Consider the following 13,089-nt stretch of genomic DNA (forward strand, 5'->3'; position numbering starts at 1 on the left):
ATTAGCAGAAAAAAAAATGAAAAAATGGAAAGTTTCATTTGCTCCAAAATTATGTTAAGACCTCACTGGATTATATAAAACTAGTTAAACTGTTGGTAAATCAATCCCCTTGGTAAATCCATGTTGACTACTCCTGATCATCATCTTCTCCTCCATATGTCTGGAGATGACTTCCAGAAGGAGCTGTTCCATCACCTTTCCAGGGATGGAGGTGAGGCTGACCGACCTATAGTTGCCAGGGTCCTCCTTCTTGCCCTTCTTGAAGACTGGAGTGACACTGGCTTTCTTCCAGTCCTCAGGCACCTCTCCAGTTCTCCAGGACCTTTCAAAGATGACAGAGAGCAGCCTGGCAGGAACATCCACCAGCTCCCTCAGTACCCGTGGGCCCATGTATCCCATCCAGGCCCATGRATTTGTGGATRTCTAGCCTGCCCAGATGGTCTCTAATCCTTTCCTCCTCAACCAAAGGAAAGTCTTCCCTTCTCCAGACTTGCTCCCTCACRTSCAGGSTACAGGACTCCTGGGGGCTGCCCTTAGCAGGGAAGACTGAAGCAAAGAAGGCATTCAGTAATTCTGCCTTCTCTGTATCCCTTGTCACCAGGGCACCCGCCCCATTCAGGAGCAGGCCCACATTTTCCCTAGTCCTCTTGCTGCTGATGTATTTGAAGAAGCCCTTCCTGTTGTCCTTGACATCCCTTGCCAGACTCAATTCCAACTGGGCCTTAGCCTTCCTCGCCGCATCTCTACATACTCTGACTGCATTCCTGTAATTCTCCCAAGTAGCCTGTCCCCTCTCCCACGTTCTGTGTACTTTCTTCTTCTGTCTGAATTTGGCCAAGAGCTCCTTGTTCACTCATCCAGGTCTCCTGCCCCTCTTGCTGCACTTCTTACTCATAGGGATGCACCACTCTTGGGCTTGGAGTAAGTRAGGTTTGAATACTAACCAGCTCTCCTGGAAACCCCTTCCTTCTAGGGCCTTTTCCCAGGAAATTCCACGAAGTAGGTCTCTGAGGAGCCCAAAGTCYGYTCTCCTGAAGTCCAGGGTTGCARTCCTGCTTGTTGCCTTACTTCTTTCCTGCAGGATCCTGAACTCCACCATCTCATGGTCACTGCAGCCAAGGCTGCCCCCAGCCTTCGCATCTCTAACCAGTCCCTCTCTGTTGGTAAGGACAAGGTCCAGCAGGACACCCTTCCTTGTAGGCTCCTCCACCATTTGTGACAAGAAGTTATCATCAATGCATTGCAGAACCCTCCTGGATTGTTTGTGCCTTGCTGTGTTGTCCCCCCAGCAGATGTCAGGGTGGTTGAAGTCCCCATGAGAACCAGGGCCTGTRATAATCAAGGCTAATTGCATCTCTCCTGGAAGCAGCTACCACCTAAAGAGATGGCCAGGATGAACGTAATGCACGACTTTTCCAGCGCTGACTACTGTAAAAATTGGAGCTAAAGGACTGATCGGCCATAGCGCACAGAGAGGGAGATAGGAAGAGACATTGCACCAATGCGAGCAGAAACAGTGCCCAAGCTTTGTGGGGCACAACGCTCGTTGCAAAGGCAGCAAGTGGGTTTTCTCTGCAAATTATTATCTGCAATGTGCTCACTGCTGTGTAACGGGAAATGCTATGTTCAATCTTTGCAAATAAAAAGGATGTCACCACAGAAATCTCTGATATGCATCACCCCCTTTCTTTTAAAGGGAATGTTCCAGCAAAGCCCCAGATAACAGGTAACTACTTAGACAGAAGGGACAGTCATATAAATCATTTCAATCTTTATAAACTGCCTTGTGCACTTCAGCAAATCAAAGACTTCCCAGACTAATGGGCCTCTGGCCAAGAAAGGCAGAGCTGATTCAGTCACATGCCATGCCTGTCATGCCCTGAAAAAACATTTGCATTCTTGTTCTAAGCAAGCATATGCAGGCTGCTAGAGAAATCAGCAGAAAGACTAGGAGGAAGATCATCCCAAGAACCATTTATGTATACAGAGGGAACAACACACAGCGTCCCCACTCCAGCAACAACAGGAGTGGGAAGCCTTCTGGTGATGGGGAGCAATATCCCTCACTTTGGCTACTTGCTGCGTGCAAGGCATCAGGTCTGCCATCTTAAAAAAACCACTGCTTTATATTTTATAACCTATAACAATCAGATCTTTGTTGTTGTTGTTGTTCAGTTAAGTACTCAGGCAGTTTCAGGCTGTATTCAGGCACAAAGGGTAACTCGGACTCTTCTCAGTTCTCTATTTGACTCTATCACAGAGCATTGCATAAATAATGCCATGTACACAAGCAGATGAAAAATCAAACCATCACTGACTTAAAATATGAACTTTCATAACCTGGTAAATGAGAAGCCATTAAAAAAAAATACTGGACCTGTTTTATCAAATAAACAAACATGATTAGATCTGATAAAAAAGGACAAGATACTGGAGTTGAGAAGAAGACAACTCTTTGACCAATCTTGCTTTCATCCAGTACACACAAATAGGATACTGCTGGAACCAATGTCACGTAGCATTGCTATGAATATTTTACATGCTAGRTCCAGAGATTCTCCATAGGTCCAGAGCTTAAATTCAACCTGATCTGTGGATCTAGGAGGAGCAGGAAAAATAGCGAGACAACTGAGAGGGCAAATGCCTCTTCTCAATTAGCATTATTCAGTACATCATGCACAGTCCTTTTTGTACATTCGGTAATAAGACACCTGGCTGTGCAGGTTCCCAAGCCAGCTTATGGCTGAATATGAATCTGAGCTACGATTTTGCCTACAGTAATTATTTTTATATGTTACTTCCTTGTTGATTTTTTTTCTTTCCTTTATTTTAAACTTTTAAACAATTTATCACTCCAGATATTCGACTGCAGTCTCTAGAGGGATTCTCATCATAAATCACAGGCTGTATAGGCAGATGTTTTTAGTATACAGCTTTATTCCTAATCTAAAACATCTTACATGTGTACTCACTTTGGTGGATTTGTTTGCATAGTCAAAAMCTCAAAGGTCAAATACTGCCCTTAATCTGCATCCTAAATATGCCCTGCTAGTGTGAAAACAATCAGCTTGTAGAAAAGACTATAATTTTGATGTCTAACACTACTCCCTATGGTATTTTAAAAGCATGTTTTAAGTTTTTTTTTTCTCATAATTTTTAAATCTAAGAGTGTATTTCATAGGGATAGTGTTAAAAAAATCTTTTAAATAAAAGATGGGACTTATATAATTACATCTTCTTTTTAAGCTTAGCTAACAAAAAGCTTTGATGAGCAAACAGATGGGTGGTTTGGGCAAAAACATAGGTTTTGAATACACAGTAGGACAGTTTATACATTCATAAATATAGGTTACTACTACAGATGTATATTTWWAAAAAAAAAAGACTAGCTTTCCCTSAAGTAGCATTTCCAACTATCTACATGCCACAAACCTGCAAAATGAAGTATTTTGCTGTAATTGCAACACTTTTGAGTTTTTGTGTAGAGTTTTTTTCCCAGCACTTCAAATGCCTGCAGAGAGATTCTATCTGTAGAAAGATCTAAAATACTTTTCATCATGCAGAAAAGATAAACTTATATTCTTCACTTGATGGCAGCAAATTATCTGGTGTATCACTTTATAACTGAAGTAATATTGACACTTGTACCATGAAAGTAGCCTCCTTCTCATCTACGTTTTCAGAAGTGGAATAAGTATTTAGAAACCTCATAATCATTTTATATTTTAATGTTGCCTTTAGAGGTGGTTCTAGCTATTTGTTCCAGCTCTACTAGCTGGAAAGGAAGGCATCAAGACAATTTCTCTCAGGAAATCAGAGTTGTGAAATAAGATCCGTAACTCTGCTTAGTCTCCACTGATTTGGGGCCCTGTAGAGCCTACTGTAAGAACAGGTGTGTGCATAAAGCCCAATTTAYTGCAGCATTTATCCTGGGCCAGAGACACATGCATATACTAATATGAGACAGCAAAAGGAAGAGAAATCCTGATGCCTTTTATTTCACCTCTGCATGCTTCCTGTGAGAGTGAGACAACCTGAGGGCTTCACCAATTTCTACTTTGCTTTCTGCACATCAAGAGACCAACTCTCAGATAGCTTTAAGAGCATCCCAACTACATGCTCAAATGGGCCTGTAGATGTAAGCGATATGATTGCTATAGTCTACTTAAGGATGTCACCGAATTCCTGCRCATGAAGTCCTGCTTTAAATATAGGGAACTTCCAGGACATTCCAGGATAGGACTTCTGGACTATAACGAAAGCTTCARTCTTTCCCAAACAATTCTCAGAGGGACAGGCAACGTGCTTCTGGCAGAGCTCCTGTGCATTAACAGTAAGTGTGTATTTCAATGATGTATTTCAATTCCTGAACAAGTACAATCTTGGGAAACACCATTCTTTCCCCTCAAGGACAGAGGGCTGTAAGAAGGACAGAAGCAAGATGTTTGGTGAGATAGGTGCAAACCCCTCAAGGAATGCAGCTACTCAGCCTTTCCTCTTTATAAGAATCATACGTATCCTCTCTCTATCACAGCATAAAGAATGCAGAAGCAAAACCACTGTATTTTCTGCTTTCTTTCACACAGTCTATTACATTTACTATCTCAATTAGTAGTATCAGTCCTGTGGCCATCAAATAACTGTAAAGAATGCATGCTGCTGTATACCCATGCATAAATGGCATCAGGTAACACCCTGGCAGTAACTAATAGGGAAAAAAGTTATTTCATTTTATGCTGCTAATAGCTAAAGGCAGAAAAAAAATAAATCCAGAGAGAAAAGCAGCAGCATTCCCTATCAGTACTCTTAAACACTTTCTGCTGTTCTTTCTAATGAACACCTGCAAGTGACATCTTATCAGCATCTCATCACACAAGGAGGTTGTCATTCTATCTGCTTAATGGTCATTACTGATGCACTTCATAACATAACACAATAATAAGTCATTAAAAGCTGCTACTGTATCTGGTAAACATTTTGCCAACATAAGTAGAGTTTTATTTAAATAATTTAATGTAACAGAGAAATAGGAAAAAGATGCTAGTAGCTTACTTTAGGGTTTCAGTATTGAAGTTCAAAGAATACCTCCTGGCTTTATCACTGATGTTCCCCATAGGATGCATAATTAGGATGAGGAATTCCCATCAAAGGTCTCTGTCTCTCTCTATAGTTACAATATCTAAGGTCAACGATTACAAATATAGAAGAAAGCACATTTAGATATCCATACCTGCATATATACACCAAGTACCTTACTATGATTTCTTGTGGYAAGTTATCATATCTTGTCCATTCATACTAGAGGGCACACATTGTGTTTAGGGATATTTCTCAAGTAGGCACTTCAGATCAAGACTTAATTCTACCTTATTATTCCGCAGTAGAAAACATATTTGATTCTTCCCTCATATACTTTTATAGGATAGGAAGGCATCAGTCCACAATGCCCCTAGAATATAAACATTTCTTGAATCTGAACACAGAATAAAATAATCAAAAGGCATTCCTGCTTGAATCTATCATAGCAAACACTCTTACAAGTTTTTTTAGAAAATAACGTAATCAGGTGTAGCCACTGCTATTTTCTGAGGACTGCCTCTTGCAAAAGTGTTGACATGTTTTAGGTGAAGTGTTTCTCTCCAGTAGATACAGACCCATCGTGCAATATGAAACGCCTTTAGGCATCAGGAGCTTAGCAGGGAGCTATACCAGCCTGAAAATTCATTAAATCATTTTTTTTGGGGGGGTGCAAGAAGCCTGTCCAGATTTCTCTGATTAGATTCACTACCTACAAAGAAATGCCTTGAATGTACTGGCTTCACTAGACTTCCTCCTGATAACTGATAGCAAAGTCCAGCACAAGTTCATTTTGGAAAGGAAAAAAGAGGCAAGGCAGAAACAAAAAAAAGTAACAAAACACAACATTTGAGTTCATATTTTACCTCAGAAATTCTTCTCGACTGTTCTAGTACCTGCATACTTTCTGCACACTTTCCTCTGCATGCCTCTGTCACAAAATCTGTATGATGTTCTTGCAATTTGTCAATACTGAACTAGTCCCCAAAATATTTTATTTTCCAATTTCCCAAAATGCTTTTCCATGAAAAAGGATGCCTTTGCTGTCATTATACAGCTGCAGCTAATATATAATAACAAAGGATAATTATAAAAGCCAAAGCCTGTTTCACAAAGGAAAAGTCAGAGACTTAGTTGTGCAAACACAYGGAATGCAACAGGTAATATACTGGGTTGTATAAAGACCCACAGAAGCAAAACGCAAAAAAGATATAATCACAGACTTGAGAAAACAATCAATGGGATAGAAACTATACTATATGAGGAAAAGAAATAAGGCTACATATTAATCTTGAGAATTTCATTTCAAGAAAAAGTAACACAGCAACATCAATATACAAAGGACTATAATGTCATGATGAAGAGGTGAAAAAAAGAGGTAATAAGATGTACCTGAAAGGGCATGTTGAATAGGGATATTGAGATAAACAGAAGTACCAAATCACAAATGTTGAAACCTGGTTCTCTCCATTTTCAAAGCACGCAATAAGTATTTACATAGTCCATCTTCCAAAAACAGAGTTGCTGTTTTAGAAGAYGACATCTGGCAAAAATATACATATATAAGCAATTTCCAGAAGCTAGACACTAATACAACAAGAAGAATGTACAAACACTAACCAGTGAGATCAGTTTCCTTGTACTARGAAGCTATCTAATGTAATAAAAACATGCCGCATAAATGAGATTAATAATCTGAAATGTAGGCAATTTCAATTAAGACATTAGAATGAAAAAAATGGGACAGTATCACAACTACATAATACAATAACTTGTGAAAGGAAGGATCTGATGAACCATTAGTATAGATGCTTAAGAATTAACTAGCTGGAAGACTAATGACATGGTGCAGAAATTCTGTTTTTGTGCATTCAATTATCCAGGAAGGTCTTTCCCAATCTCAGTAATTTGAAGGAAAATGAGAGGTGATAACCTTCAGATGACATCATGATTTCTCTATACTTCACCTACAAACTGCTAGCACAGTTACAGCAAGCTTTTTCCAGTGAAATTCCTTCATGAATGTCACTGTATTTGACTGAGAAGTTGCTTCAGCCGAAAAAGCAATAAAGTAGTTATTTTTGCACTTACATTAATAGAGTTGCTTAGTTTGCCAACAGGGAGCCCTGCTACTAACTGCACCCCTGACGGTAGCCAATCATGTCACATTCATAATGCGTTAACAGCCCCYGTTTCTTGGAACTATAACCCCAGATTGCTTTTAAATCCATTTTTCCATTTTATAAAGCCTAAAGCTGATTTTGAAAAGAGTACTTTTTTGTTATATAGTACACTCTGTGTTCATAAAGTTGTCCCATAAAAAAGCAAAACACATAATCCACAGAATTAGAATAGAGACACTCCAAATTTGAAAGCCCTTACGGACACAGCCCTGACGCTGATTTTTATTCAAAATCTATCTTCAATTTGTATTCAAAAGCTATCTTCAATCTATCCAATGTATTGGTGTATGTTTTATTACACAACAACCGTTCTGCATGGACCATAACAACATATTGCCACCAAAATGTATGCAGTTTAATAACTGATTAAAATATTTGTATGAAGAACTGTCTGTGAATTCTTCTGCATCCAGGGTCACAGAGCTGTGATGCAGCTGTAATGGATACAAGCAGACAGCTGCATGTGATGAAATCTACAGCTTGCAGACAACTGCAGGCAGAGTCGATGATTTTCCTCTCCTTTTTCACTTGAACAAAATCTGACTAGCTTAGATGGGTTCTCAAATGCTGTTTAGAGCATATATAAAATGATAGGAAAGAGAGAAGAGAGTTCTTTTGCAAGCATAATCATAATTGCTTTACTTCTTTAAGGGTCAAAAGCAAGCCAAAGAAAATCAATGTCCATTTGTGTTGCCGAAGCTGAAACATACAGTTCATTATTCACAACTGTTAAAATAGTCAATCAAAACATTTTTACTATGTGGAGCAACCAGAAAAAGCTATTTCACAAAATTTTAAATAAAGATATATTTAGAATGAGCATCAAAGCATTTCATAAGGAGAATTTTAGCAACAATTCTGTGATTAAGAATCAATGTATCACAGTAATTCAAATAATAGTAATTTTATCATAAATGAATATCAAGCTTTGAGAAGACTTCTGAGATCTTAGTATTAYAGCTGTTGAAATCACAAATTTACTTAAACAGAGTTACTTCTAACATCCACAAAAAAAGCCAATTGCCCACTATTTGAAACAAGATGTTGAGACTGAACAAAAACTTGTAATAAACCCAAGGTTCAGAATAATCTGACAAAATGTTGCTTCTCTGCTAACAGAAGCTCCAAGCAATAAGCACTTTGGAAGTGTTCAATGTTACCAGTTTTAAAGGTTTGAACCAAACTTTTGAATCAAGACCTCACCCAACGAGTCAAGAAACACCCATATCTAACAAGAAGTAACAAGTATTCCACAGTAAAAAAAAACAGCTATCTTGATATTATATAAAGATCATAACTATTTGCAGAATAATCAATTGAGCCAACAATTAATTGCATTCATGGCAACTCTGAATCCATGAGCTCTTTCGCAGATGCTTTATCAATGCAGATACTAAAGCAGTAAACCATCATCCATCTCCTCTTCCTCCATTATATCTCTCACTGGAATTTCAGTAGCCATTGAAATAAATTATGTTGAGCACCAGCTTCAGTATTTAGCTCTGCTGCTTGTGCAGGGTCAGTTCCTCTCTCACTCCAAAATGGACATGTGATGTTCAGCTCCTGGCAGGGGAGACCTTCTGCTTTTTACAGTGGAAGGCCTCAGTGAAGCCCTACACAAACCACCTATTCCTTATTGCTGAAGTCATTCAGAACACCTGAGAAGAGCAGCAAAACTTGCCCAACAATATCATTCAACCCTGTTTTGGTCTTATATGCAAAACCTCACCTTTTAGAACAATTACACTTATGTAATTCATATTAACTATTACTTTCACGTTAACTGGAGAATATGTCATGAAATTAATCTTATCCTAAACACTTCCTTATTATTGTTGTTRTTATTATTTACTACTATTCTATCAATTATTTTAATAAATCAATGGGGCCAAGTCCTCAAGAAACAACACAGCCTCTGGCTCCTGCACTTTTGAGATCATGTAACAGAATGCKCCACGTCTTTTCATCAAATCAAGCTAATTACTGAAGATGAAAGCTCAGAATGCCAAATGAGTGACAGTCACCTCTGAAGTGCAGCATACCAAAACACAGAGTTTTGTTTCCATATCACATAGCTCCTCTTCTTCATAAGGAGCAGACACATCACTCACTGCATCTATCCCTTCAGGTGGGTAATTCCTCCCTTTGATAATAAATATTCATATGAATTTCACTTACAGTGCCTCCACTGCATTCACTGCTCTTGATTCCAGTCGTATCTTTGAGACATCTAAACCTTTTTTTTCTCTCTATTTTATTATTTTTTTTTTTAATACAAAAGCTTTCTCTCCTTCCTCTGACCTGGAATAGAAAGGCAGAAGATTTAGGTTGTCCACAATGACAGTAAGGCTTTCCCACTCTTCCAGCTGTGGTAGATAAAAGTCAGAGAAAATCAGGGAAAATACAGAAAGCCAGATGTGTAACCACCCTGAGATGATGCCACAGCAGACTGCCAGAGGTACATGTTGATGCAGCAGACTTAAATTGAGATTCAACGCACCTAATCCTCTCTCTGGTAACCTGAACTGAAAGCACAGGAATGAGAAGAGACAAGAAAGACTATACATTAAATCCATTTGACACTTCCTATTATTTGCTACAACTCCTCACCTCTTTAAACAATGCATGCAAGCAAACCTAGTGATGACTAGTGTTTGACAGTATCATAGTGTTCTCAGTAGCTCAGGCACAAGGACCAGTGCTGAATTACAAGCATGAAGAAATGGTACCTATCCAAGCACTTCAAAGTGAAGAAGAAACAAGAACTACCTTTTTTAATATTCGATTGAAGATGAATAAATAGAAACAACACACTCAACTGAGCTGGACTGATTAGACAAGCCTTCCTTAAMTGTTGATATGTTCAATTTTACTTACAGGTATTTTTTTCAATTCATGAAGGTTACATCTGACAAGCCAAACAGCATGTCTGAGCAGACATAAAAAAAAGATAGCAAAGGAATGCAATCTCTGAGCTCGCCTTGGACTTTCTAAATCAAATCAGCATCTTCTCTATTAATTTGCATAGTATAAAAATAAAAGTGCATGCCATAAAGTTGAACACAGTGTACTTCGGAAATCTGATTCAAAAGATACAAACAAACTAGGATATAGAGCATTAAAGAGAATACTAAAACAACCTTACAGTAAACTGTATGACGGTTTAAAAACTCCTGAGTTTTTAAAATTAATCACTACAAGCATTTTAATAAGAAACATAAATACACAGAAAGGCTTTCTGATAAGTATCAATTCAAAGAGAAAGAAAACACACAAAAATAAAGATTTTTGGTTAAAAGATGTTGTTTTGTAATTATTTCCTTAAAGACCTCACATTTTTCTTTCTCCTTTTTAAATTTTCAACAGATAAAGAAATGCGTTTTTTTTTTTTTTTTTCCTACAAGACTGTGAAAACTCAGTTTTTCGGCCATAGAGCAGAATGAAAATCTGGCTATAAATGAAAGTCTAGAGCAGCATGTTCTTTAATTCAGTGATGGGGACCTTCATTAGATTATCTCATAGCTATGGGACAAGATACTGCAAAAGCCAAATGATACATCATTAAATTATGTTTTCTTTTTCTCTAGGCAAAGACAGTATAGCATTAGATTAGTTTGAAAGACTAAAAAGAAAAGGAAGAAAAGGGCTCTGTAACCTGCATCAGAAGTGATAATGCTGATAAGTGGTTTTTGAAAATTGAATATGTATAATCAGGTATAAGCAGTTACTTATGTTWATTTTGTAAACCATCAATGTAATGTATAGCTCAAATGAATTCCAGCTCAGTGCATGCTTCAGTGTTTTACAATCTCCCTTGCACACACTTAGTGAAAGCCTGCCACTCTGCAGCAGAGAAAGGAATTACTACAATGAACCTATAGGTATGCTTTGATTAAAAAAATATGCATTTTCTGATAAGCTGCAAAAAGCAGCTTAGTGTTTTAAATAATGGACCAGTTTGTGCCCCAGTGCCTAGCAACAGTTATTTTAATTGTGTTTTGCAGTATCTTCACAGTCAGAAATACGAACCACAGTAAAGCTCTCCTGAAACTGTACTGAGCGACATTCCTCTCCCACTGCTTACCCACAGTGAACTTCATCCACCATTACGAGAAAGGCTTACTTTTTGCTATCAACTTGAGTTAGTTACATGTTCACGGTACTGCCAACACAATGCCTTTTAACTGTTAGGTTAATTTTGCATCCATGAGAAATGTGTATTTCAGTCCCTTCCTTATAGCCYCCCAGATGACAAGTGCTGACAAATCAAAGTGCATTAACCTGGGAAGCTGTGAGCCCCCTCCTCCTCACCACACACACACACTTTTTCCTAGAGATGAGAGAAAAACATATCCAAAACTCAACAAACATTTCACACACATTGATATTTCTGCAGGAGCATATGCTTCCAACATTACACCTTACGCTTTTATTGCTGTTACAGAGTTATTTGCCCAAGTCCACACACTCACCATGCCCCGTGCCTCTGCTCAAACTACCATGTTCACTGGAACTGACTGAGCTCTTAGTGAAATGCCAGAGTTCAGCTATAAATCTGTGTAACTCTTTATTATTCTACCATGCTTTTGTGTTAGACCATGATGTACATCAAGGTCACTGTAAAAGACTGTTGTTTTCAGACTCACAGAGAAGACACCAAGGAAATCTGCAAGAGTAAACTTAATTAAACATGGTCTAAAGTTCTGTCTTCTCCCACACCTGCCCAGAATCCACCTCTTTATCCCCTATCTTTCAGGGACAGATGTTTCGTAGACAGGCTGGTTAGTTCACACACTATCTGTGCGGAAAGGCGACCAGGAGAAATCATTCTTTGCAGTGTGACTGGTGTGTTCTGAGAGTTTTGAGCAAGAGATTACAGCTCTATGTGTCTGTTCCTTTGAAGCAGAGTTCCTCCAAGAGCAGAATTAGTGCCTTGACTGTTCTGTATACTGAGACACATTGCAGTCAACTTTTCGTTTCATGGCAATGTCCAGTAGAACACTAAATATCCATGGACTAAAGCAAACAAATAAGGCTAGGGAAACTACAACCTCACAGCAACAACATCCCAGAGAAAAAGAAAATCAGCAAGCAAGACMCAAGAAAAGTAAAGCCATAAAGGTCCAAACTCTCTAGCTTCACTATCTTCACTCTCTCAAACAGGTCTGAAACGTTTGCACACATACCCTGCCTCTCTGCTCCCAGAGCCACTGCTGGAAAGCAATAAAGGGACTCCTACAATTTAGTTACAGCATAGCACAAAGCTGAAGATAGTTTATACTAGCACATATAATGCATCATTTCTTACAGGTGCAGAAGTGGGCAGCACAGGATTACTTTACCGCCGTGCCACACCGCTGCTGCACGCCAGGTCCCGCACCGGAGGGCTGCCCACGCCGCACTTCTGCGGAGTTGCACCGCTGCGACCCCGGCCACAAACCTCCCGCACCGAAACGCCCGAGAGCCAAAGCTGCAGCCGGGGCCGCTGCCTCCAAAACCGCGAGCAGGAAACCAAAAGCTGCCCCAAAAAGTCACTCGAGATGTCGGTAAGGCAGCGCAAGGACAGCAAAAAGGGGCACTCACTTGCCTGTGTGCTCCCGCCGGGCGACCTCCTCTCGGCTGGTGAAGCGCAGAGCCGCTCGTCCTCCTCGGACCTCTCCGAGCGATTTCCAAAATATTTCCCAAAGAGGCCGGGGCATCTCCGGGCTCAGCCGGAGCGCGCAGGGAGCCCGGCCGGCGCGCCCCCGACCCCGCCGCCCATGCTCTCCGCCGCAGCCCGCGGCCGGTCGCGCTCCGATGCCCGCGGCGTCGCCTCGGGGCCGCTAGCGCC

At 39.7% G+C, this 13,089-nt stretch overlaps 1 protein-coding gene across 1 annotated transcript in view; it reads right to left on the bottom strand.

Moving 5' to 3' along the window:
* SNTG1 (syntrophin gamma 1) overlaps positions 1-12,947 on the bottom strand; it is a 337,973-nt gene extending 325,026 nt beyond the window's left edge. Inside the window, exon 1 of the mRNA XM_085313521.1 lies at positions 12,843-12,947. The gene's annotated coding sequence lies outside the window, so the exon portion shown is untranslated. The remainder of the gene's footprint in view (positions 1-12,842) is intronic.
* Between the last annotated feature and the right edge of the window lie 142 nt (positions 12,948-13,089).

This window comes from Rhea americana, unplaced genomic scaffold, assembly GCF_003343005.1.
Source record: "Rhea americana isolate MKP2758 unplaced genomic scaffold, rheAme1 scaffold_39, whole genome shotgun sequence".
Classification (NCBI taxonomy): Eukaryota; Metazoa; Chordata; class Aves; order Rheiformes; family Rheidae; genus Rhea; species Rhea americana.